Source organism: Mus musculus, chromosome 6 (genome assembly GCF_000001635.26).
Source record: "Mus musculus strain C57BL/6J chromosome 6, GRCm38.p6 C57BL/6J".
NCBI lineage: Eukaryota > Metazoa > Chordata > Mammalia > Rodentia > Muridae > Mus > Mus musculus.
The window spans coordinates 31,654,430-31,681,317 of NC_000072.6; the positions used below are offsets into that span (position 1 = coordinate 31,654,430).

The 26,888-nt window shown below is 45.6% G+C and overlaps 3 long non-coding RNA genes across 8 annotated transcripts in view; 2 read left to right on the plus strand and 1 right to left on the minus strand.

Annotated features, from left to right (window-relative positions):
- Gm13846 overlaps window positions 1-26,888 on the plus strand; it is a 92,079-nt gene that overhangs the window by 3,420 nt on the left and 61,771 nt on the right. Inside the window, exon 2 of one of the 3 annotated variants that reach the window (XR_868941.3) lies at window positions 7,343-7,446. The exons of the other annotated variants lie outside the window; for them this stretch is intronic. This is a non-coding gene — a long non-coding RNA (predicted gene 13846). Of the gene's footprint in view, window positions 1-7,342; window positions 7,447-26,888 lie in introns of those variants that run through there. 3 annotated transcript variants of the gene reach the window in all.
- Gm13848 (predicted gene 13848) lies at window positions 7,791-11,702 on the minus strand. The gene is made up of 3 exons (NR_152155.1): window positions 11,495-11,702; window positions 9,405-9,725; window positions 7,791-9,308 (listed from the first exon to the last, which is right to left on the minus strand). It is a non-coding gene; the product is annotated as a predicted gene 13848 (long non-coding RNA).
- Window positions 11,731-26,268, plus strand: Gm13847. Of its 4 annotated transcripts, none has more exons than XR_868938.3 (4): window positions 11,731-12,060; window positions 17,254-17,363; window positions 24,119-24,202; window positions 24,932-26,268. It is a non-coding gene; the product is annotated as a predicted gene 13847 (long non-coding RNA). The 4 variants fall into 4 exon arrangements; XR_377511.4 differs by having other exon boundaries at window positions 24,551-26,266; XR_001785209.2 differs by having other exon boundaries at window positions 24,119-24,666; window positions 24,932-26,264.

Below are 26,888 nucleotides of genomic sequence, written 5' to 3' on the forward strand. Positions count from 1 at the left end.
TTTAACTGCCAGGTTAATTTAATATATATATTTTTATAACATTTGGCAGATGAAGTGTTGTGTGAGCAGAAGGGAGCGTTGGCCTTCCAGCTGGGTCAGGTGGCAATCTCCAACGAGTCCTAGTTGGGCACTTTAGACCTGAGCTGTAGGGGCTGGAGAGATGGCTCAGCAGTTAGGAGCACTGACTACTCTTCCAGAGGTCCTGAGTTCAAATCCCAGCAATCACATGGTGGCTCACAACCATCTGTAATGAGATCTGATGCCCTTTTCTGGTGTGTCTGAAGACAGCTACAATAGACCTGAACTGCTGTCCTGGAGGTCAGAAATACTGGCTCCACAGGTCTCTTATGTCTCCTCCACAATGGGATGAGAATGCTTAGAGATGTTTCGCCTGTGTCCACTTCAGCAGTGAACCATTTTCTAACATCCATTACATTAACTGACAAAAGCTGTAAGGATGATCAGAAACCACGTTGGTCTGAATGCTCAGAAGCAGCGGCCGGAATGTGATATTTTCAGGAAAGTATTTCAAGTCCAATGACCAACCCCTGTTGAGTATTTCCCATGAAGGAACTTCAGATGCTAACTGCCTCCCTTCCCTGGCCTATGTAGATGAGATTCTGGCATGCTTATATGGATTGCTTGCACACTGAAGCATTTTCTACGGTGAGATGTAGTAGACTGTGAGTTCAGGTCTCATTCCCCGCTCTCCTTACCTGACTTCTCTGCACGGTAGAAGATGTCACACTGTGGCCACCACATACATATGGCTCCCGAGTGCTCATCTGTTCTCCCATAGTCATACAAGAGGTTCCCGAGGGCTTATCCATGGTGTGAGAGGACTCAGTACACATTCCTCAGTGTCACATGGCATAAGTCAACAGAAGAGCTCGTTTGGTGGGGGGGTGGGGAGAGCAAAAAGCTTGGGTTAGTAGAAAGAAGCCATGCGAGTGCCTGCCCTCAGGATCCTTGCATTGGAGTGCTGGGTTGGGTGCTCTGCTGGGTAAGTGGGACATTGTCACAGATTCCCATGGGAAGCCCTACCACATGGGATCTACTTCTGTATGGGCAAAGCATAAGGGTGATGCAATGGCAGTGAAGGAAATCTCACTGTGCAGTACTGGGTGGGCTGACTTTTAATGCCAGCTGCCCCTGAGAGTTTCTTAGGGAAACAGTTGTCCCTAGAGACTGGGAACCCATCAGGCAGTGCAGTCTCTTTGCAGAGGGCTGGGTGGAGCGAAGGGTGGAAACTCTCTTGGGTTGGGGGTTCAGGGGAGAAGCTGAGGATGACCATCTTCATCTCCAAGTAACCAGGGTAGGGACTTGGGGTCATGCTTAGGCCATCTGTCCCTCTGTAACATGTTATAGGGTAGGTGATGTTCCTTCCTGGGGCCAATCTTCTAATTCTCCAGCAGGGCTTAGAAATGGTGATGACTCACACCTTTAATCCTAGCACTTAGGAGGCAGAGGCAGTAGGATCTCTGTGAATTTGAGGCCAGCCTGGTCTACAGAGTGAACCCTGTCTTGAAACCAAACCAAACCAAACCAAACCAAACCAAACCAAAACCCCCCAAAACAAATGTAAACCCTTCTTGCACAAATGAGTAAGATCGTGCAAGAGTTAATATCTTGCTAGTGCGGATGCTTAAATGATTTTCATGAGGAAAGGCGGTTACGAGAGTCTTGAATCACCCCTGTGACTCAGTGAGCATCTCTAGGGTGGCGACAGTGTTTCTATCATTTTGTAAAAACACATTAAAAATGGCATGCCGAGGGCTGGAGAGCTGGCCCAGAGGTTAAGAGTGTGTGCTGCTCTAACAGAGGACCTGAGTTCGGTTCCCAGTACCCATGTTAAGTAGCTCACAACCATCTGCAATCCAGCTCTGGAGGATATGACACCTCTGCTGGGCTTCACCTGCGTTAACCCCCACACAGAAACTCATGTGTATACACAGTGAACATCTTTTTAAAAAGGCACGCAGAGACTTTTGTGCTTAGAGTTATTTTTCTTCTTTCTGACACTGTTGTTTTTGGTTTCCCTCTTTGTGTGACAGCCCTAAGGAACGCTTTTCAGAGCTTGACTTTAAAGCGCAGGCTAAAGCTGGCCATGGTGGCACACGCCTCTTCTCCCAGCACGTGGGAGACAGATGCAGGCAGATCAATGTGAGTTTGAAGCCAGCCTGGTCTACATAGGGAGTTCCAGGCTAGCCAGAGCTGCACAGTTGAAACTCTCTCTGAGAAAACAAACAAATGAATAAACGAGTGAACACTCCCCCCCCAAACACACACACCAGTCACTATGATTTCAGGACCAAATGGATACCAAGACTGTTGGAAATTTTTGCCCATTTGTATTGACAGGTGTGTAGGTCAACTTCTAGTTGACTTTTAGTTGTAGTGAGGAAGTACCCAAGGCTATTCACTTTTGAGAAAAAAAAAGGTTCACAAGGCTCACACTTCTACAGGCTTCAGCCCTTACCTGGCTGGCTCCATTATTTTGAGCTGTGGTGAATAAAAACATCACGTTGGGGAGCAAGTGATGCAGTAAAGATGGTTACTTCATGGCTAAGGAGAAGAGGGGGTGCAGGCTCACTAGAAGCTCAAGTTCCAATATGTCTTTCAAGAGTAGGAACCCACAACCAAACTTCTTCCTACAAGGCCCCAGGTCCCTTTACCTCCTAATAAAGTCACAGGCTGGTGACCAAGCTCTCAGCACATGACCCACCTCAGGTGAGTGTCAATCACCACAGCAGCGCCAGGCCAGACTCATGATATGCTGGGAGGCACATGGTGGTATCCATCTGTAACTTCAGCACCCAGAAGTGGAGGTCCATCCTTGGCTAGGTTTGCAATAGCTCAGTTGGTAAACTGTGCATCCTGCATGCAAGACCTGCTTTCCACCCTGAGAACCTACATCTAAAATCAGGGTGTGATAGTGTGCCCTTGAAGTCCTATTGTGGAAGAGGAAGAGTTAAGCTGATTTCTGATTCCTAGGGCTCACTGACCTAACCACACAAGAGACTGCTGACTAGTTTGGTATTTTGGGGGTGGGGTGGGCGGGTGGGTTGTTTGCTTGTTTGTTTAGAGCTACAGAGCTTTGAACTCACAGAGATCCATCTGCCTTTGTCTCCCAAGTGCTGGGATTAAAGGGATGCACTCCCATGCCCCTTCTTAATTTTTGCGTCAATTTGACATAAGGAAGGGTTATCTGGGAAGAAGGAATTTTAATGGAGAAAGCACCACCAAAGGAGTTTTCTGTAGGTAAGTCTGTGAAGGGCGTTTTCTTGATTGATGATTGACATGGGAGGGCCCAGCCCATTGTGTGTGGGGGTCCTGGGCTGGGGGGAATCCTGGGATATAGAAGAAAATCAAGTGAGCAAGTCAGGAGGAGCAAGCCAGTAAGCAGCACACCTCCATGGCCTCTGCTTCAGTTCCTGCCTCCATTTCCCTACCCTGTTTGAATTCCTGTCCTGACTTCCTTCAGTGATGGACTGTTACCTGGAAGTACACGATGAAATAAATCCTTTCCTTCCCAAGTTGCTTTTGGTCATGGTGTTTTATCACAGCAATGGGAGTCCTAAGATCCTGTTTTGTTTGTTTGTTTGTTTGTTTTAAATAAACCTTTCCAAACCAAGATGAATGGTACCCGAGGAATACCATTCAAGACTAACTTCTGGCCTCCACACCCATGCGCATGTACCAATACATTCATCAATGACTCTACAGCAAGTTCAATGCTAACCTAGGCTGCATGAAACTGTTTATTAAAACAAAACAAAGAAAAAATTTGAAGAGACAGATATATTCTGGGCAGGGTTTCCTCCCCACAGCCACTCAGCATTTAGTTGAGAAACTAGGCTGGTATCATTTTCTTGCATTTGGCAAAAATCACATGAGGAGCAACCTGAAAGTATACGTTGTCAGTCCGGACCATCCTCCTTTATCAAAGCTACTGCGTTTGTCTTCTTTCTACACCCAGGACACTTTGGAGGCAGATCGCTTGCTTATTGGTACCTCTCTTCCCCTTTTCAAAAATCCTTGGAGAATTTTCTCGCCCAGTTTTTCTTCCTCAGCACCTGGCCACATTTCCTGCACACAACAGCCAGTCAATAAATATCTGTTGTGGCTGATGATGATCAAGAGTGAAATTGAGGAAGCCTTTCATGTGTTGATAATGGCGGTGCTGTGCATCGGATCGGGCGCGAGGGGCTGCCGGAAGCATCGATGATTGTTGTCGCAGTCTCGTCTCCCCGCGCCGACTTAGCAAGCCTCTGATTGAACGATGATAAGGGTATCATTTTGCTGCATTAGGAGGAAAAGGTATATGGAGATTTGATGTGAGTAGTGTTTCATAACTTTCTCTGGATAAAAATAGGGGCATTTGTCTTCTTTCATCTAAGGCTGAATCATTTCTGAAATGGAGCCTTAAATTCTGAGGTGCAGAACATTTCCAGCTAAGCATCCTTGAGAGAGCTCGCTTGCTTCATGGTTTGTTTTTTTCCCTGGCCAAATGGGGAGTAAGATTGCAGAAACCTGTTACCTCCTGATAATTGGAGCTCTGAATGGGCGTGTGCCCACAGAGAGTGGCAGTCACTCCCGGGAGGCTCCTCGCCCTAGGCTGGCTTTGTTTCACCCTAGAGCTGTGACTCAGGGGGACCACAAGGTGTTTTTAGAAAGAGAAATGAAGGGGTATCCTGCATACTGACATTTGTGGGGTACCCATTATTGTGCCAGGCACCGTGCAGAGGACAGAGACCTATCCCTTTTCCAGGGAATTGGGGTGGGTTTTGTGTGTGTGTGTGTGTGTGTGTGTGTGTGTGTGTGTGTGTGTGTGTGAGAGAGAGAGAGAGAGAGAGAGAGAGAGAGAGAGAGAGAGAGAGAGAGACTGCCTCACCCAATCCCTAATAGACGCTAGGAGTTCAGCTCATAAGGGTGGTTAGTGCAGGGTTGCTGATGAGGTTTGGGTAAAGAAAGGCTGGAGGCAGGCATAAATGGTCTTGGTGATGCAATTACTTTTTTTTTGTATTTATTTTTAGCCTATGTACAAAATGTTTTACCTGCACATATATGTATGGATACCACATATGGTGTCCTCAGAGGTCAGAAGTTAGCAGCGAATCCTCAGAATCTGGACTTATAGATGCTTGTGAGCTGCTGGGTGGGTGCTGAGACTCAAACGTGGGTCTTCTACAAGAGCAGCCAGGGCTCTTAACCACCGAGTCACCTCTTCAGCCTCTCCACCTTAATTTTTTGAGACCGTGTTCCTTGCTGAATTTGGAGCTAGACTGACCAGTGAGTCCCTGAGATCCTCTTGGCTTTGCCTCCCTGGTGCTGAGATTACAGACCCACGGCTGCCGTGCCCAGCTTTTTACATGGTATGCCCGGTGTGCAATTAAGGTCCTCATGAGTACCTGACAAGCACTTTACTGACTGAGCTTTCACCGTATCCCCAAATACCTCAATATGTGAAGGGGATGGCTTCAATCCATACCAACGGGAGATGTAGGTTTTTATTAGGGTGATAAAAACTAAGAAAAAAGTCAAGGGTTCCAATTACCTTAGAAGGTCAGAAGGGCTACTGTCTGTCATGTGGTCAATTACCCCAGGATTGTCCTCTGAGAGGGTTAGCCACGCCCCTCCATGGCTGCATCTCAGTCCATCTGCATACACTCTTTCTTCACGCCAGTGGTGCCTCCCGCCACCTCCTCTGCTCTCTTGCTCCATGCTTTGTGAGAAAAGGGACAGAATATAGTATGGTAGAAGGTCCTGGGGGTGGGGATGGGGGTGGGGGAGAGGAGTCCACAGTAGTCCTTTGGCTGTTAGAACCAAGACTGGCTACATTGTTTCATTGAGACAGTGTCACCTGGCAAAAGGATCCTGGTTTATCCTTAAGGTTGGGGTGAAGGTGAGAAATAAAGTAGGTAAAGACAGTAGCCACAGACAGCCTTCCCTCCCCTCTTCTGGGAAAACCAGCTCACGGTTGGCCCATAAGTCTTGCCACTCCCCAAAGAAGCCTCTTGCTAGATCCCCTAGGCCATGGTCACCCAATGATTCGGGTTCAGCAAACAGCTTCCTCTGGTGTCATGTCTTCCCTAATGGAATGACTGCTTACCATACCCAGTTAGAGGAGAAGTGCTCTGCAGATCGAAGCTGGCTGAGTCAGGCCCAGAAAGGAAGGAAAGAGATCACCCCAGTAGGGAGATTGGCTTAGGGAGGCTTGAGAAGGGTCATGGCGCAGGCGGAGGGTCTGTTAGTGTGTGAGGCAGAGGACTAGTCACATGTAGTAGCTGGATACTAAGTCTGGCAGTCTGTAAATGGTAGTGTCAGAAAAGCGGTGGCCTGGTCTGCAGAAAGTGAGGGGAGCAGGGACGAAATGGGCAGAGCAGGTCCCCCTGCCACCATCTCCTAGCCCTGAAGGTGGGATCCTGTGGGAAAAGCCTCAGAGACTGAAAGAACTAGGTCGGTATCTCCGTTAGGGTTAAGCAGGGACATAGTTGCAGTGCTAAAGTCTCTCCACCAGAGGGCGAGAAAGCCCCACATATGAGACCTAAAGGACAGTGGTTGCAGATCAGAATTAGGTCTGCATGGGGAGAGCGTTAGACTGAAGAATTAGGCCTGCCTATAATCATTCTCACCGAGAAAGAGTAGGCAAACGTTTCCCAGCATCTAAAGCCACATGGAACAGAGCATAACTTGTGGGCGTGCTTGCCCTGGTGGGGTGACACTATAAGGTACCCACCCCTCCACCCCACCCGGCTGACACAGGAAAGATCTCATTTGGATCATGTCAGTTCTCCACTTCTCTGATTCATTGTTCAAAATGGGGGGTTAACTCCAATTTTATCTGAGAGGACACTGGCCCGTGAGAGCATCACTGGAGGTGTCAGGGCCACACCTTCTGCTCTGAGGACCCTGGAGACGGATCACCACTGCTCATGGGCCTGGCTGAGGGGCCTGCCTTTGTTCAGTTGTAGGCAGGACAGTCTCAGAATCAGACTGAAGCCAGGGCAGCTGCACAACACGTTGACCCTAGGGTTCATCATCCTTGATATGAATATTAAAGACCAGCTCTTAACTAAGGTCCATCATCAGGGATGATGTCAGCGCACCAACATTCTCTTGAGAGTGAAGGCAGCAGAGTTCAGCAATGGCAGTGGTGGGGGCTCGCCCTCTCTCTGTCCCTTGAGCCTGAGCACTGGTTTGAATCATGGAGGGAAGGGAGTCCTTGTGAGTAATGAAGGGAGATGGGAGAGGCCGTGAGATCACACAGTCTTTTTTTTGTAACATCACATTTTTTATTGATTACTTGAGAATTTCATATACTGTACCCCAATCTCACTAGGCCTCCCAGATCCAGCCCTCAACTCTTGTGACCTTATCCCAGAAAAAAGAAGAGAACAAGAGGAGGAGGAGGAAGAGGAGGAGGAGGAGGAGGAAGAGGAGGAAGAAGAAGAGGAGGAGGAGGAAGAGGAAGGGGAGGAAGAGGAGGAAGAGGAGGAAGAAAAGGAGGAGGAAGAGGAGGAAGATGATGAGGAAGATGAGGAGGAGGAAGAGGAGGAGGTGGAAGAGGAAGAGGAAGAGGAGGAAGAGGAAAACCAAGGACATTGTGTATTGCCCACATACTCACTAGAGCATGGTCAAACTCCCAGTGGCCAACCTCTGAAAGAAAACTGTTTCCCCACCCCCACCCCCATCAAAAGCCATCAGCTGTGAAGAGTTATACTTCAGCATCTCCATCAGAATTCTAAGAGTTCTTTTCAATGGCTTCCTGTCTAGAGTGTTTCTTTTTTGGGAGGGGGTAGGCGTGAGGGTTGGGGTGGGAGAGGTTGTCACAGAGGACATCTATGTCTCTCAGTCTCAGCTGTGAGTCTGCAGTCATCACGCCCACTGCAGAAGAGGCTTCCTTGTCCTTCACAGTCGGGACATGGGTCATGGATCCCCACATACTTTCTGGGGACACACAGACCCACGGACATCAGCACAGACCTCAGCTGTAGCACAAATTACAGACGCCATCGTGGTCCTCTGCGGCAGCACAGGTCACAGGTATCAACATGGCCTTTAGTGGCAGCATGGGGCATAGACACCAACATGGTCTCCAGTGGTAGCACAGCCTATGGGCATCAGCATGGCCCTTGGCATGGACCACGGACACTATCATGGATTCAGGTGGCAGCACATTTATACAGATCTGTATAAATATTTTCCTCTCTGGGCATTAAGAAGCAATCCAGAGGAAGAACAAGTCAGACACTTGTCTCCTCTTCCATGATCTGTGGGACAGTAAACCATGCCAGGAAGCTTGGTGGGTAGAGCGGGTTGAGACCCCGGAAACTCACACCTGAGATAGAAGGTGCCTCCCTGCTCCCTGCTAGATACCTGGTCTGGAAGACCTGCCACACTTCCCACATAAGGAAATGTGACCTGTGGTGACGTTCACCTAGAACAGAGTTCTCCATGCTAAAGAAGTACCTAGAGGCACTGAGAGTTTAGCCAATAAGCTCCCCTTCCCAGACATTCCTCCCTGCAAATGGTATTTAATCTCGGGTTCATCCACCCTGAGAAGAAGATATGAATATTTTCCAGGATGAACAATCAATAAATAGTTTGGAACCTAGGACTGTCTCTTTCATCTACCACCGTCATGGGGAGCACGGAGCAGGTCTTCGCCTACAGAGCCACACAGCCTAAGTCTCCCATAGGAGGGCCCTCTGGGCCCTCAGACAACTGCTGCTACCTTCGCCAATGAGCAAAGCTGGAGCGCCCAGCCCCAGGCCTGGTCGACATGCCATTCTCAGCCTGTCAGCCCCCAGTGGTTTTAGCCTTGCTGTGGCCCGTGGACCCCTGACACCTTGTTCCCGACTCCTCTGTGTGGTTCTCTAGCAGCGACTAGATGCTCAGAAGTTAGGGAACACCAGCTTCGGCTTGCTCACATCTCGGACTGTTTTCCCACCCCCAGAGCGGTGTCTCTGTGCTTCCCTGAAGCCCAGCACCTACCAGGCAGCAGCGTGGGTGGGATAAGCGTAGTCAAGCTCCCTGCGTTTCTCTTCCCAAGCGGCCGTGCCCTGCCACGGGGTGGGATGCGGACCCACAATGGTCCAGGAAAGAGGATGCATTTTGTTATTGCACGTGGCTGACTCAGACACAGGGAGGAGAGATGGGTCTGTTCGATTGGTTTAGTCTTGCCACAGTCTAGGGAGGGACTCTAGAGGAAGAAGACCCGTTGTAGCTAAAGCAGTGCAGGAGAAAATCAGACCACATCAAATGGCATGGAAGGCTGAAGAAGCTGTCCAGGACAGAATCTGCCTCTGAGAGAAAGAAACGGAAGAGGGTGAGTTTTTTAGTGAAAGAGGTGATCTAGGTTATGGTGGGCTTGGGGCAGCAGCCACATTTCATCAAAATACCTCTGTCCTCTTCTGTTGGTCACATGTGGGGAATCCACAGGAGTGCACGTGACACAGCAGTGACTGGAGCTCCAGCCTTGCAGCAGGGTCTGTCCTGAGGAACCTTGGGCCTGATTTGCAGCTACGCTGGGAGGGACCTCCCTTCTCTGAGAGACTGTTGCTTTCTCAGGTCTCTGCAACACAATTTCCCATCTTCTACAGAGTCACAGGTCAGCATCGAACATAGCCTCTTTCAGACCACAGGATCCCTTCACCAGGTGACAAGTGGGGTCCAGGAAGACCGGACAAGGACCAGGTCTTGTATTGTAGGTGTTCTAGGGCCTGTTAGAAACACAAAGTAACATGTGTCAAAGCCCTAGGACTCCTTCAGAGTCTGGCTATGTAATGTTTTCTGGGGGGAGGTGTGGGTGAAGGGGACAATCTTTGATCTTCCATTTTCAGTTGTGCAATGGAAAGGCCCCACCCTGTCCCACCCCACCCTGCCCTGCCTTCAGGGCTCTTTTTGCAAGGTGTGATGCCAGTGACTGTGAATACACTGTGCCCTGTGTAGCATGGTGCAGACGTGGAGAGTGTCATATTCTTTCTTCTGGTAAAGTAGGACCCCTCTTTCTCCCCCTTGAATCTCCTCTGCTGCCTGTCTCCTTGTTTTTGTGAGATGTCATCTCTCTTAGGGACAGTCAGTCCCATGGTTTCAGGTGAAGCCACCAAGCCTGTGTATCTATTCCCCATTGAAAGGTGAACGGAGGAAGGGGACAGTGCCCTTCTAGCCTGGTCCATTTTCTCTTTGGGACTAGCTTAGACGATTCTCGAGAGTACCAGCAGGGGGCAGTGGCACCTCACATCTCAGTCTCCTGCCTATGCTTGCAGGTCATAGCGCTGGGATGGGGCAGGAAAGCCACCTCATTGAGCAGTGTGTGTGGTGTTCACCAGGCAGATCGAGAATGTCTTAATGACCTGTGCACCTTGCAATGGATTGCCCAAGAGCCCGGTGTGGCAGCACCATGCCAGCAGTCAGGCCTAGGCATAGGCACCGATTTGCTTCAGGAGTAGAGGATGAAGGGAAACTGTTCTGGAGAGCACTAAGTGATGGGGAGGCTCTCAATGCTGCCCATGGGGCAGCTGGTGTCCCACTGAGACCCGCTCTAGAGACAGTGGCCACAGATGAGGCTCAGTTGAGCCCAAAGGGAGCCATCTGCCTGGGTCCTCTACAATTTACTTCTGAGAGCAGATGGTGACAAGAGGCAGGCCTTGAGGGAAGGCCCAAGCGGGACACACCAGCAGGACCATCGGCTTCCCTACCAGTGTCTCTTCTTGGCCTTCCTACTCCACTCAAAGTCTGCTTCCAGCTCCAGCCCCTGGCCCCAGATCCTAGAAGCCTTATCTTATGCCCTCCTCAAACTCCACCTGTGGACTTCTCTGTGCCCAAGGTGTGACTACAGGAGCTACTGAATTAAACTTACTACAGCATCAGGTCCTGGTGACTGTTCTTCTAATTTAGCACCTGGGGCCCGTGCAGGATGATGCTCCAGGAGGGTGTATGCTGACCCAAGAGGGCTTGGTCCAGGGTTATGGGGACTAACAACTGATGAAGGTTAGGCTTCTCCTCTTTGGCTTAAAGAAGCTTTTAAGGAGCCTTAAAGGGTGTGTGTGTGTGTGTGTGTGTGTGTGTGTGTGTGTGTGTGTTTGATCGTATTGTTCTTTGCCATCAGAAATTATAGCTAGCCCTGTCCTGAGCTTTGCAAGTCTCAACAGCTCCTCAAAGGTGGATAGCACAGTCTTCCCAGGATTCCCCTCCCTAAGCGGCAAGGACTGAACATAATGTTTACTCAGATCTGAGACACGCACCAGGCCTCGGGATATTCTGGGCTGAGGCTGCAGGCTGCAGGCTGTTTTGTTCTCTTTACTCTTATCTTCCTACTGCCTCGTGCCACCACAATTGCTAAAGCATTTACTCAGCAGCATCCGGCCACGCAGTCCTTAGCTGAACCCGCGTGCACATATCTCTTTAAAGTTTTTACCATGTGCTAACACCCTTCCTCCTCTCGTGGATTGCTGTCATATTCTAGGCCCCACGAATAGTCAAGCTTTACCGTTATGATGAGATCCAGATGTGGCTCCAGATGTGGGGCTAGGCAGAGGGTTAGAGGAGGGTGGGAGCAGATGACAGGGGAACAGCACCGGGAGCAGGCTGGGTGTATTGCAAGGCAGATATGGGGATGAGCGTGGGTCAGAACAAGGCAGGAGGTAGCACAGACTGCAGGGAGTGGAGAGAGCGACCGGTGGGCCAGACCAGGGAGAGGGAGGAGGCAGGAACAGGAGGAGGCTCATTCCTTGATGAGGAACTCTGGGAAAAGGGAACCTTTATGACTGGGACTTGGTCTGGAGGAGAGCTGGTGGGAGCACCACCTTGTGGCAGTCCATAAGAGAGCCTAGAGTTCAGGTTTGGAACTAGCGGGCTTGAAGTAGCTCCCCAGGGGCCTCAGGTCTTAGCTTCAGCCACAAGCCCAGTTTTCTGCTGTTGGTAAGAGCAGCCCTACATGTGGTCTGAGAGCTTGTGTGCTTTGCACATCACTGACTGGAGGCTGGACCAGGTGTTCTCTGGGAAAAAAAAAGACCGAGCCGTGCCTTCAAGGAGCTGCTGCTTAGGGAGCCAAAGGTGGGTCGGCGGCACTGGTGTGTGTGTGTGTGTGTGTGTGAGAGAGAGAGAGAGAGAGAGAGAGAGAGAGGAGGGGGGAGAGAGAGAGAGAGAGATATGTCCAGTCCTGAGCATTTCCTGCATGCACCACGCTGAGCTCCTCCAGGGCTGCCAGCCTGGCCCTGGTGTCTGTGTACCCTAACCTTACCCAGGCAGCATCTCTGCCTTTCTCTGGCCAGGGGTTCAAGACAGCTTTGTTCTGTGCCCCTTTCCTGAGCCTTCTGCTGGGTGCCATCTGCAGAATGAGTGCCATGTTGACAGTTGCTAATGGCTATACATCTTCCAGGTGGGAACCTTGAATAGTTTAGCATAAGACCGTAGCTGAGCAGGCAGGGTTGACGAGGGGACATTGTAGGATTTTTTTTTTTGACTCTATGCCCCTCACTATGTGGATGCTTATGCTTTCTGCTTAGAGGCCGATTTGTCCCCACCCAAAAGTCTGTATTCAAGATTGTAGGAGGTCTGTAAGGAACTGGGTTCTGCTTTTTATAGGTGTTGCTGAGAGCCTAGAGGCCAAGCAGGGCTCTGGACTCCTGATTCTCCTTTGCTCTGTCAGTTGAGTGTGGTGTGCCTTCCCACCCCGATGGGAAGACAGTAGTGGAGTCGTCCTTATCTTCCCCTTTCTTCTCTCCTCCTGTTCCTTCTCTTCTTTCCTTCCTTCCTCAGCCCTCTGCATCTTGCCTCCCTCCCTCTTCTCTCTTTTTTGTCAGTACTGGGGACTGAACTCAGGGCTCTGCATATGCTAAGCAAGTAGTCTACCACTGACTTATTTCCCTGACCCCTTTGAAGGTATGTGTGCATGTAGTGTGTGTGTGCACGTGTGTGTGTATGCGTGTGTGTGAGATATGAGCTCACCTATGCACATATGGAAGCCAGAGCTCAAATTTGGCTATCTTCCTCTGTATCTCCATCTCATTTTTTGGGACTAGCTTGCTGACTCCTGGAGCTTTCCGATTGGCTAGGTTGGCCAGCTCTGGGTTCCCCCTGCTTCTGTCCCATCAGTGGTAGGGTTACAGGTGTGTGCCACTGTGTCCGGTTCTCATGCGGAGGCTTGGGATCTGAACTCAGGTCCTCATGCTTAATCGATAAGCACTTCACCCACTCAGCCATATCCACAGCGGGCGAAGACTTTTTAAGTCTCTTTCTACCCTTTCCTCCTCAAGTTCACAGAAAATTCATTTTAAAAAAACTTACATCTTTCTTCAATTATTTGGGCTCTTTAATCTCTAATCATTTGCTCAGTGTCAATCCTATAAATTGTTCCCAGCTCTTGCTTCTCAAGTGAAACTTTAAATTGGACACATTAAGAGTTTGGGGACTTTAATGAGATGATTGCTACTTGGGTTCCACATGTTTCAAAAATCTTCCAACAGATTGGTGACTTAAAAAAATGAGTGTTTTCAGATTTCTTCTCCTCTTATGTCAGGCTCTGTCTGGGACTTCTTTCCTGTATCTTCATTTAGTCTTCATGATGGTGCGTCTGTCAGGAAGGCAGTGTTGTCCCCCGTTATACAGGCAAGAACAATGAGGCTTGGGGAAGCTAAGGGCTTTGCTAAAAGTCATGTACTGGTTAGCAGGTGGAAGTGTTCCACAGGTCTCTAAGAGGACGCCTGCCAGTGTAGAAAGCAACCTTCAGGCAAACTCTATCTTATTAAAAAGAGGTTCATTTATTTTTATTTTGTGTGTATACGTGTTGCACCTGAATGAATGTCTGTGCACCATGTGTGTGTAGTGCCAGTGGAGGCCAGAAGAGGGCGCTGGATTCCCTGGAACTGGAGTTACGATGGTTGCCATCCACCATATAGGTGCTAGGGACCGAACCTGGGTCTTCAGCAAGAACAGCAAGTGTTCTTAATCGTTGAACCATCTCTCCAGCTCCTACAATGTTTTTATCTTAATAATTCACACAAATGCTGTGGATTGTATTTTGTATAAAACGTACACATAGGCTGGAGAGATGGCTTAGGAGGTAAAATGTTTGCTGCATAACCAAACATCTGAGTCTGATTCCTGGAACCGTGGTGGAAAAGCTGCCCAAAAGCTCTTCTCTGGCCTCCTCACAGGAGTGCTCCACAAAGCACCCTCGTGCACACATCACCACTGCCCAATGTCCTAAAATGTCACATTCTCAGCTACTCATAGTGGTACATGTCTGTAATCCCAGTGATGGGGGTGGTGCTGAGACAGGAGAATGTTAAAATTGAGGTCAGCCCAAGTTACATGGTGATACTTTAGTAAACAAAACAAAACAACAGCTACAACAACAAACCTTCAAAACAACATATTTGCTTTAATAAGAAAATAATGGTTTTATTTCTGTGGACTTTGGGCTAGAGTTGATATTTTTGGAAGGTATACCACATCTCTGCTGTGACCCTAAGTCCACTGCATGGAGATCCTGAGTTAGGAAACCCTGTTCCAGGACTATCGGAGTCTGGCCTGGCTTCGCCATGAGGTTCCTTGGATTATTTGCATTGTTTTTTTCTTTCTCCTAAGTTTTGCCTCTTCTAAGATGGAACGATTTGTATCTTAGACCTGTTCTGAAGGTAATGTGAAATCCTAGGCGTGAGATGGGCCACAGAGAACAGAATCGTGATGTTTTTGGGGTAACATTTGCATTTTAGCATCAGGAAGCCGTTTGACCCACTGAGCTTTTGATTTATTGTGTCTCCAGACTTATTTTTATTGCATTGCCACAGATTTATTTGACCTAAAGTTTCTGTTCCGCACAGCCTCAATTTCCCAGGGTCCAATGGAAGCTCATGTTTCCATGACTTGATTTCTTTGCCTGTTTAATAGACTATCTCTTCAGGGGAGGGGGCCAGCAGGGAAGATGCAGGGTGAAGGGGTGTCCCTGTCCACAAGAGCAGACATGAGCCAGGCCTGTAGCAGCCCCTAAGGTTAGTGCCCACACTGGTTGAGCATCAGTCTGTTCTGAGTCCCTGGATGAAAGATGGGAGGCACAGATGCTACTTACGTAAACAAGGTTGATAGAGCAGTCAGGGGAGGGTTTTAAGCAGTTCTGTTCTGGGACCAGAGACTTTTACAGGGCTGGAGAAAGATCAGTGAGCATGACAGAGAAGGATCTCTCCTCCTGATGGGCTTAGACTTGTGTGTCTCTGTGTCCATACATACATGTGTGTGTGTATTTATTTACATACATGTATGTATACACACACAACACACACATATATATTTATATGTATGCATAAGTAAGTGTGTGAACAAGAAAATTATAGAGTACATTAGAAAGGGGATAATGATTTGGGAAAAAAGGAAGAGAGTTTTAGAAGTATGAGGCCATGGCTGAGTTAACATTAAGTTAGACTTTAGGGTGATCAAACAGAAAACTCCAAGAGCACCCCAAGGGGAAAATGAGACAGGAATTTGAAGCAAGTAGCAAGGAGGTTAACAGCTGACCCCTCAGCTGAGATGAAAAGCCACACCAATGTGGTGACATCTTCCAAATGCTAAAGGGAACTGTTGTTTACCTGGACTCCTGCACTGAAGATTCTCTTCAGGGCCGAGGGATGGGCCCTGAAGGAGACACTGGTGGTGAGCACTTGCATAGCACTGTGAAGCCCTGGGATCAATCACATGCAGAACACAGAACAATGACAGCGACCACCACCTAAAAGTGAAAGAGGTAAAAGATCCCGGATAAAACCACAGGAATGCAGGACGGAGTGAGATGCAGGGGTGACTGTGTACCAGGCTGATAAATAAATGTACAGGGATACTGACCAGGAAGAGTCATTCTTGTAAATTGCGCCTTACCTCCCAGGTTCAGTGTATTCATTATTCACTTTTTTTAAAAATAATAATCCTCTGAGTTTGGCCCCATTATCCTTTTGTTTATCACACAAAGAGATGGAAGCTTACAGAGAAAGAGTAGTTTGAGATTACTCTAGTAATGACTTGAGCTGCTCTTACCATCAAGTCTGTATTTCCCTTACAAAATTATCCTTCTCTGAGGTACCGGTAACTTATGACTAAGTTCCAGGAAGATGGGAGTCTGTGTGTGTCAGCAAGGTGGCCATCATTTCCATATATTTTCAAACTAGTGTTGAGAAGCAAATCACAGTAGTTCTGGGTACAGTAAGAAGAAGAGTAACTCCCTCTTTGTGGGATGGTAAGATCCTTCTGCTTCAGATAGCTTCTGTTCTATCATCCATCTGTCCATCTGTCTGTCCATCCGTCCATCCATCCATCCATCCGTCTGTCTGACCATCAGCCATTCTACAAGATTTAGCCAAAATCTTGGCCTGGCCATGATGTCATCTCTTACTTTAATTTATTCTGGCCACTCTCTGCTAGTTTACCTGTGGGAGGTAGGCTTTTTATGTGACACCTCTTATCTCCAGTCACCAGAATTTAGTAAGACATTAGAAAGCAGAGGCCATGACTTTTTGGCTTTTCACCTTCTAATATGGCTAGTCTGTCCTGATGTGGTGTTCAGAGAGGGCTGGGGAGGCCCACACTCAGGATTTATTATTAATAATTTATCTTATCTGCAACGGACAGTAAAGTCAGCACCCCGTGTATTGGTTGTAATATATAGATAATTTAATGCTGTTTAAAGTTCCCTTGAAGATCATCTGAATAGTAGAATTCAGAGGGAGAAGTATTCACAGAGCATCAAGAACTCTTCATTGAGACAGGAGTGGCAAGGTCTGGTGAGCTATATTTGGGCGATCAGTTATCCAAAGTAGTTCCTCAATATTGCTAACTGTAGATGTTTAACGGACTTGGACTTTTCCACAAGCTCTTTTGTCGCACTGACTTGTGAACGGCTTCACAGTCAAAACATTTCAGATGCTCCCTCGCTCCTACAAGCAGTAGAATGGGGCTCCACGCTGAGCTCCGTGCCCTCCCTGTTCACTTGCGGCTAATTTTTAATCTACTTCCCTCTGCTGATATCCATGGAAGTCTAGACACATTTGTGGGGAGAGAGGACACCCATGAGGGTATCCGTGGTGAATGCTGACGGGTGCTTCAGAGTAAGAGTGGGACTCTTGTGTGCCTGTGGGAGTTTGAGGCTGAGAGCAACCACTGGAAGACAGTAGAATGAGTGGCGTTCTTGGCTGGGTAAGATGCAGCAAAGAGGGTGTTGTGGATCTCAGATGGCCCAATCAGATGGCTGATCTCTTTTAGCTTGGCAGGGGCCAAGAGGAGACTGATGGCATCGTCTTAAGTTACCGGATGACTTCACGTATCCCGAGAGGCAGTTGCAAGGACAGTCAATTCCCCCAGGTGGGCCCCAGGTGAGAACAAAAGAAGGAAGAAAATTCCAACTGGCAAAGGCCTGACCTATGGTGGCTTGTAGACTTCATTTCTTGTGCGGTTCTAATTTGTATTTTATGTAAATTGACCTTAATTGAACTTAAAGGAGAGGAGTTATTTTTTTTAACCAGCCTCCCTCTATAAATACCCAAGCACAACAGTATTTTAGTGATGGGAGGTCCAATCTTACACTTACATACACACATGTGTATATGTGTACAGACATATTTTCAGCTGCAATCTGTAAAAAACGCTTTAGTACATTTTAAAAAGAAGCTGGCAGCAATGATACTTCGGTAATAATTGTACTAAACCTATATATTGTTTTGTGAACTGGTGTCTTTACTGTGCAGAGTCTTCCAATTCATGAACACCGTGTTGTCACTCAACTTAATTATATCTTTGATTCATCTCATTCATATTTTGTAGCTTTCATCACAGAAGTCTATTATATGCTGATTAAAAAATATGCCTATGCCTAGCATGGGGGCACATATCTAAAAATCCCAGCACCCGAGAGGCAGAAGAGGGAGAACTGTAACTTAGAGACCAGTGTCTCAAACACAAGGGCTTGGGGGTTAGCTCGGTGGCACAGCGCTTGTCTGATATCGTCCAGGCCATGCATTTGATTCATGCCTACGTGATCATAAGTAGCTCCATAACTTTACTTTTGGCTTCCATGTCTTCACTGCTGGTGGAAATACCTATCACTGATTCCGGAACACCGAGCTCGTCCCTGCGACTTTGCTGAGTTCACTCGCTGGCTCTAAGAGCTTTGGTTGCAAAGATCCTGGAAAGTTATGCGGAGACGGTCATGTCCTTTGCTGTTTGAAACAGTTTAATTTCTTCCTAATTGACACACCGGGGTTTTTTTTTCTTTTTAAGTGTAAAAGTAATTCGACAGAAGGAGCAAAGCATAAAACGAAATCCTGTCAACCCCGAACACCTTGACATAATACCACAAGATCCATTTTATACATTAGCTAAAATAGATTACAGATGTAAATGTAAACCATAAAACCATAAAACTTTTATGGACTTATTCACTTAAACAGAAGAAAAAAAGAGTCAAGACACAGTTACAGCCAGGAAAAGAACTAGCTTTAGATTCTCTTCTCACAGCTCACATACGTTGCCTATATGATCTTTGGTTAGGACTTTTAGGTTTTTCCATAATGTAAGTAAAGTCGACAGTGAGGCCTCTGGAAGCCTCAAATAGGAAGGGTTCAGTCTCCCTTGTCTGTTGCCTGCATTCTGTCCATCCTTACCACCCACTATCACCCTCTCTTGGTCTCCTTTCTAAGTGGTAGTCACACCTACACTTATAGCATGTTTTACATATAAACATGTATATATTATAGGCTAGCATATATACAAATGCAATTGACAGTGAGAGTGTGCTTAACTCTCCATGGCTTCAGAATGACCACCTCACTGAATAGAGGCTCCCTGGCATAGAACTGGGGACTGGGTGAATGGGTGGTTTCTACGATCTAGCTCTGTGATGATTTAATTAGTGAGTTCATTACAACAAAGTGATTTTAAAAACTGTGAGGCACTGAGATGCAGTGTAGGACCTTGAGAAGAGTTCTTAGACAGAGCACAAAAGCACTATCTACAAAAGGAATACTAAATGATAAGCAAAAGTTCATCCAAATAAAAAACACTTGGCACCATACAAGATCCTGTGAAGGGAGAGAGAAGACAAAATATAGCAGGGAATAACATCTGCATGCCATATGTGTGTGTGTGTGTGTGTGTATTATATACATACATACATATATATATATCCACAGTCTATGGGCAGCTACTCAGAAACAGCAAAGAACAATTCATCTGTGAAACAACTTGGGTGACCTCAAGGCACAAACATTCGTCTCAAAAGGTTGTGTATATATATATATATATATATATATATATATATATATATATATATATATGTATGTATATATATACACAATATATATGTGTATATATATGTATATATATGTATATGTATATGTATATGTATATATATATGTATATATATACACATATATATGTGTGTATATATATGTATATATATATACACACACACATACACACATGCATATATATACATATATATAATATACATCTACATATATATATATCAGACAAAGAAGTCATATCTAGATTATATTAAGGACTCTTAACAACAACAGCAAACAAACAAGGGCACAGGCAAGAGATAGGGAGTGATACTTGTCACAGGTGACTGCAGACAATAAACAAGTGTGTGGAAAAATGTTTAGCATAGCTAGTTGTCAGAGAAATGCCACTGAGAACATTGTCATCACACGTCCATGAGATCCATTCAGATAAACGGTATCAATAACTGCAATCCTAAACGCTGCCGAGGATGTGGGGAACTTGCTCTCGTGTTTTGTTTTTGGGAAAGTAAAATGGTAGAACTATTTAGAAAAAGATTGAAAAACAAGAATCCTATATAACCCAACATAAGTACACCCTGTAAAATTAAATACACACACACACACACACACACACACACACACACACACACACACACACACACAATGTGATTGCTTATATTGGCTTTGTTTCTAATAGTCACATACCAGACAGAATGTTCTACAGTAGCTCAGTGAATAAGTCCACAGTCTATGGGCAGCTACTCAGAACCAGCAAAGAACAGTTCATCTGTGAAACAATTTGGGCGACCTCAAGGCACAAAGGTTCGTCTCAAAAGGTTGCGCTCTCCATGATAGTTTTGTTAGAGTTTATGGTGACAAGCACTTGGGGGAGTGACAGTTGCTAGGGGCTGGGACTGGGATACCACCTGCCATTCTGTGGGTATCCCACCAGGGAAAGCCCTGCGGTTGTTTAAAAGCTCTGTCTGTGGCCGTGAGGGTTGTAGCCGTTCTGCTACTCTGTGGGTTCTTTTCCCCACCCTTTTCCACCCCTCTTCTTCTAGCCTTTCAACCTCCCAACACTAGATACAATAGAAAAAAGGACAGGGGTGAAAGAGGCTGAAGACATCATTAGATTGCTTCCTGGTGATTTAGGGCATTGAGTTCCTTGGAGAAATTTTGATCTTTGCTGTCAAGATATATAGCTCCTATGTGCATGTCCTTACATTCCCTTCTTTGGCCACTTCTTTGAAGTAGCTGCCGACCTGCTTTTCTTTTTGTTTCTTCTTTGCACACAAATACTTAACAAATGACAACCAACAACAACCAACCACCATCACCAACTCACACCCTCTCTGGGCTCTAGCATTTATATACTCCCCCCACCCCCAAAGAGTCCCCAGAATTCCAAAGGTCCCATAATCACAGAAACTATCTGCACCTGGCAAAATCACACCCCTGCTAGATCACAAGGCAAATTATAGTCACCTGCTGTGGACAGGCTGAAGCAGCCCCTTTAATCCACACTTGGGATTAAAATGAAAACATATTTTTATAATATTTCTGTGGTTTTTTTTTAAAGGAACCAAAATTCTCACTTACAGATGGGAATCTACACATTTGGCAAATTGATTGAGAAACCTCACACCTGCATGGATCAACACCTCTGTCCTTTTAATATGCATCATCTTTATGTAACAGAATCTGTGGGGAGGACTGCACCAAGGATGGAGGGGACCACTCTGTGCTGTGTTCACCACTTCTTGTGGATAAGTGATGATCTCACAATAAGAAGTTAATAAAAGTGAAACTAAAATATTCAAGCCATACCAGGAGGCAGAAAATATGAAAAGAGCCTCCAGTGTCCACCACCCAGGAAATGCAAAGCCACCCTGAAGGTCCTGTGTGCATATCCCCCCCTTACATTCCCTTCCATGGCCACTTCCTTGAAGCAGCTGCTGGCCTGATTTTGGTGTCTCATTCATCAAAAATGGTTTTGTTCTAGCTTAGTGTTGCTAGAGTAGTTTTCTTTGACAAACATTGACATTCTACAATTTTTAATCTGTTTCCCTTTGATAAATAAGGTTTGAAGACAACCTTATTTTTGATATGTATCTTGAAAGCAGCCCCTATATCTTATTAAAAATACAATCTGATAGCACTTGACTTTTGCTTGACCCATCATGCACTTTATTTACATTTATTATACTAATTATACAAATTCCTGGCTTATTTGGGTATGCATTCACTTTTGTTTATTTATTTTTTGTTGAGTTTTGTTGTTGTTGTTTTAAGACAAGGTCTTTATGTAGCCCTGGATGTTCAGAGAACTCCCTATGTAGTCTAGGTTGGCCTTGAACTCACAGAGATCTACTTGCCTCCTGAGTGCTGGGATCAAAGGTGTACATTACCACACCATGCTCAGTGAAGTTTTTGTTGTTGTTTGTTTGTTGTTGTTGTTGTTGTTTTGAGACAGAGTTTGACTCTGTATCCCAGGTTTGCCTGGAACACACTATTTAGCCTAAGCTGACTTTGAGCTGGTGTTAAACCTTCTCCTTCAGTTTCCTCAGAGTTGGGCTTACATACGTGAGCTACCATGCCTACCTCAAGTGTCCTATTTTTTGAGATAAAGTCTTGATAGGTATCCATGCTGCCGTTGAACACAATGTCCTCCTACTTCTGTTTCCCAAGAGTGGGGTGACAGGCATGTGTCACCACACTCAACTACGTAGTGTATCTTTCTTGCCTGTTCTATACTTCTTTCCTTCCTTCTTTCATGTGTGTGTGTGTGTGTGTGTGTGTGTGTGTGCATAGACATGAAATGCAGCTGTGTATGCAAACATGTATGTCTATGTAAAGGTGTGGGGTCAATGTTATCTTTCCCAAGCCCTCCACCTTACTTTTTGAGTCAGTGTTAGATTTGATGTTAGATTTGATGGTTATCAAACCCTCTGGTTCCTTCCTCAGCCCAGCACTGGTGTAATAGTTGAACACCATTGCAGCTGAGTTTCTTATGTGGATGCTGGGAACTAAACTCATGCTCTTATGCTGGTACCACGAGCACTTTACTGACTAAGCCATTTCTCCAGACTCTCTGTTTCTTTTGCTAGGCCTTTATGAATCAGTCGGACATGTCTTTCTTTAAAACTATAACAAACTCCTAAAGGCCCATATTTAGATTCAATATGGCTAATCTAGTCTCATTTATACTTTCATCCTGTTTCTTTATTTTTTTTTCATATAATTTTGAAAAAGCTGTATCTGATAATGCCATTTCCTATTGTCCTTTGTCAAAAGACAAAGAAGTCATTTAATTTCATTTTTAATATTTCAGATTGTGTCTCTAAAATCCAGTTTTAAAACATACCATACACTATTCCACCCAAAAGGTAAATAATCCATTAATCTTCTCAATACCTGCTCTCCACATTTTTCTGATTCCTTGTTTCTTTTGCCTTTACAGGTTTTTCATTTGTAACCTGATCTGATGAAGGTCCATGAGTTACAAGTCACTAACATGTCCTTTGCTATCTAGGTTCCCTCCGGCTTGCCTTTGTGTGTGATTGCTGAGGAAGTGGGTGGGTTGTTTCCGATGTCTGTGCCCTGCTGGTTTCATACTGCATCAGTGAGCGTGCTCCCATTTCCTCTGCTACCTGTAAATGAGCAGTTGGTCCCAGACTTGATTTGATTAAGATGTCTTTTTAAGAGCATCTGATGGGTTATTTTGCATACTGCTACCAGGAATCTTCCAGTGTCTGCTCTTCTCATTTTCCTTTTATGATATTAGCTGACATTAGTCATTATTACACTGATGTATTCATTCACCAGGGGTGAGACGATGTGGCAATACTTTGATTCTATTGTTTTTTTCTTCATTCATTAGCAGGGGTACCTTGACAGGGAGAAGCCCTGCTTGCCTATGCCAAACTGTAGTAAGGCAAAATGAGGACTTAACTCCTTCACTTTGTCAGTTTTGTTTTCTGATGTCTTCCAAAGTGACCAGTGAATTAAAAGCAAAAATCTGACATGGTCCAGTCATTGTGATGGCCAGCTTTACTTGTGCTTAAACCATCCATGTTTGCCCAGAACAGTCCTTGAGTTGGTGCCTGAGTCTGTATGAGCTTCTCTCTCTCTCTCTCTCTCTCTCTCTCTCTCTCTCTCTCTCTCTCTCTCCTCCCTCCCTCCCTCCCTCCCTGCTTGCCTGCTTGCCTCCCTCCCTTCCTTCCTGCTTGCCTGCCTGCCTGCTTGCCTGCTTGCTTGCTTGCCTGCCTGCCTATTTGCCTATTTGCCTGCCTGCCTGCCTGCCTGCCTGCCTGCTTGCTTGCCTGCCTGCCTCCCTCCCTCCCTGCCTGCCTGCCTGCCTGCTTGCTTGCTTTTTTTGCTTGTGAAAAAAAAATGCTGCCTCCATTTTATGACATTTCCTGCTTTGACTTGGATTTACTCAAATAAGGACTTCAAGAAATTCCGGTTTCTTTTTAGCAAGAAATAGCATTTGATTACATTAAAAAATATTTTGTGGGGCATTGAAATTGCCAAAGTGGGCATGTGGAGGTCAGAGGACAACTTGTGGGAGTCAGGTGGGTCTCTCCTTCCACCATGTAACTCCCAGAGACCAGACTCAGGTCGGCAGGATTGGTAGTTGGCTCCGTTACTCATGGAGCTGTTCTACTGGCCAGGAGGAATAGTGTTTGAGGAATACCATAACCTGGGTGCCATTGGCCAATTTGTTTCTGGACTAGTCACTGTTATAATTTTCATAGCCTTTTCAATAAACAGAGCCATTAAATATGTATTTAAAAAATATGCCACAAGTTTATTCTGATATTTTTTTCATTTTTGAGTTACAGACTTTTACTTAATGTCCTCTATTCTACCACACCAAAAATCCTGGTTTCTGATACCTATAGACGCTCTCCTTTGATTTCCCCATGGTATGTATATCTAACTGTTTAGCTCTCTCTCTCTCTCTCTCTCTCTCTCTCTCTCTCTCTCTCTCTGTGTGTGTGTGTGTGTTCCCACCCACACATGTGTTTGTGCCTTTTATTATTTCAACAATGAATTGTTCAGTTAATTCACACTGGTAATTAGTGTTTATGCTGCCAGCTATAGCTTCATGGATTCATCACTTTTCTCATTGCTATGATAAAATAACTGACAGGAAGCAACGTAGGATCTTCATTCTGTTTCATACTTTGGGGGATACAGTTCATCGTTATGGGAAGGTGTGGCAGAGGTGGCTTTGGGGTAGCAGGAGCCTATGACAACTCGCTTGCTTACAGTTCAGTGGGGATGGCAAGCAGAGGGCCCACCCTGCCCCAGAAGGCATCCATTACTTCCTCCAGCCAGGATCCACTGCCTAAAAACCTCACAACCCGAACAGCAGCAGCATCTGGAGGTTAGAGGTTCAAACACATGAGTGGGTGGGTACATTGCACATTCAAATCATGAGACATAGTATGGTGATTTGAATGAGAGGAATACTCATAGGCTCAAGTATTTGCATGCTTAGTCCCCAGATGATGAATTATCTGGAAAGGATTAAGAGGTATGGGATTGTTGGAGGATATGTGTCACTGGGGGTTGGGCTTTGAGATTCCGAAAGCCTGTATAAAGCCCAGTGCCCCACCTTACTCTCTCTCTTCCTGCTTCCTGTGGATCAGGACATACATAAAGCTCTCAGCTACTTCTCCACAACTGTGCCTGCCTTCCACTCTCCCTGCCATGATGATAATGGAACAATCGTCTGCAATTGTAAGCAAATCCCCAATTAAATGCTTCCTTTTTATAAGAATTGTCTTGGTCATGGTGTTCTTCACAGCAATAAAATAGTAGCTAAGATACATTTCTTAGATAGGTTTTCTTATACAAGCCAGATTTTAATATTTATGAATATTGTGTAAACTCTTTCCATAGCTCTCCATTTCCACAAAACCTGCCCCCTTTAAAAACCCATTTCTCCAGCCTTATTTGTGTTCTTTCTTTACAGGAAATAATTGAAACACGTTTATGCTTTTTCTTTCTATTATTTTATTGTTCATATAGGCAAAAGTGTATATAAGTTCATAATCTCTTGCCTTTTCTTAGGTAAATAAAACATTGACATACCGTGAGGTTTAGTGCTAATTGTCAACTTGACAGAGTCACAAGGGAGATGAGCCTCTGGGCATGCCCTGTGTGTGTGTGTGTGTGTGTGTGTGTGTGTGTGTGTGTTTTATCTTGATTATGTTAATTGAGGTGGGTAGACCCATTTTAATTGTGGGTGAGACCATTTCCTGGGCAGGTGATCCTGGACTTAAGAGTTGGAGCAATTGATAATCTCCCCCTCCCCCACTCCTTCCCCCTCCCCCTCTCCCTCTCCCTCTCTCTGCTCTATAACTAACTGGGGATGCCACACGGCCAGCTGCTTCCACCTCCCAACACCTTGACTTTGTTGTAATGATAGACTAGAACCCAGAGTTGTGGGCTGAATAAACCCTATCTCTCTTCAGTTGCTTTTGTCTGGGTATCTTATCACAGCAACAGACAAGAAAGTGAGACACACACAAAGCCCGTTTCCCCCCTACCATTCCTTATTCATTTAGCCATGTAGGCTGGATCATGCCTTTTTGTGGCTGCATAGTCTATTTGTGAATGCATTGTAGATGATACAATCAGTTCTTTGATGATGGACAGCTGGCTCGCTTCCAGGCTTTTTATTATTACTAAGAGTGCTACAGTGAACAGAACTGTGTTTGTGTCATTTTATATTTTAACTAATGTCTTTTTGAGATGTCTAGAATGCTTATTTCAGAGTTAAAGGATAAATGCATCGTAATTTGATTATTGACAAAATTGCCTCCATAGGGGTGCACAGTTTTGTGTTCTCATTAGCAATACATGAGTGTACCCGCTTCTCCACTGGCTCTCCGATAGAGTCTGCTGTCATACTTTGGGGCTTTTTGTCAGTCTGATAGGTGAGAGACGGTGTCTCAGGGTAGCTTAGTCTGTGTTTCTCTTTTGTGAACAAAGCTGCACATATTTTCAAATGGCTAGTATCACTTTCATTGTTTCCATTATTAAAAATAAGGTATTGATACATGTATATATGTATATCTATTAGATATATATACATACATGCATATATATATATATATATATATATATATATATATATATATATATACATATATATATGTGTGTGTGTGTGTGTGTTCGCACACGTGTAGGTGCCTGTGGACATCAGAAGAGGACATCAGATCTGCTCTCAGAGCTGGAGTTACAGGAGGTTGTGTGTCGGCCAATATGGTTGTTGGAGATTGAACTCAGGTCCTCCAGAAGGGCAGACTGCACTCCTAACCTCTGAGCCACCTCTCTAGCCCCTCAGAAAAACAACAACAACTTCTCCTCCTCCTCCTCCTCCTCCTCCTCCATCTTCTTCTTCTTCTTCTTCCTCTTTTTTTCTCCTCCTCCCCCCTCCCCTCCCCCTCTCCCTCTTCCTCCTCGTCTAAATAACAACAACACAAATAACACAAATAGTGTGTTTGTTTATTGATGAATTTTGAAAAGTGTTTATGAGTTCAAGATGGCAATCTTTTGCCAGTGATTCACAGATATTTTCTCCTGTATGTAGCAAGCATT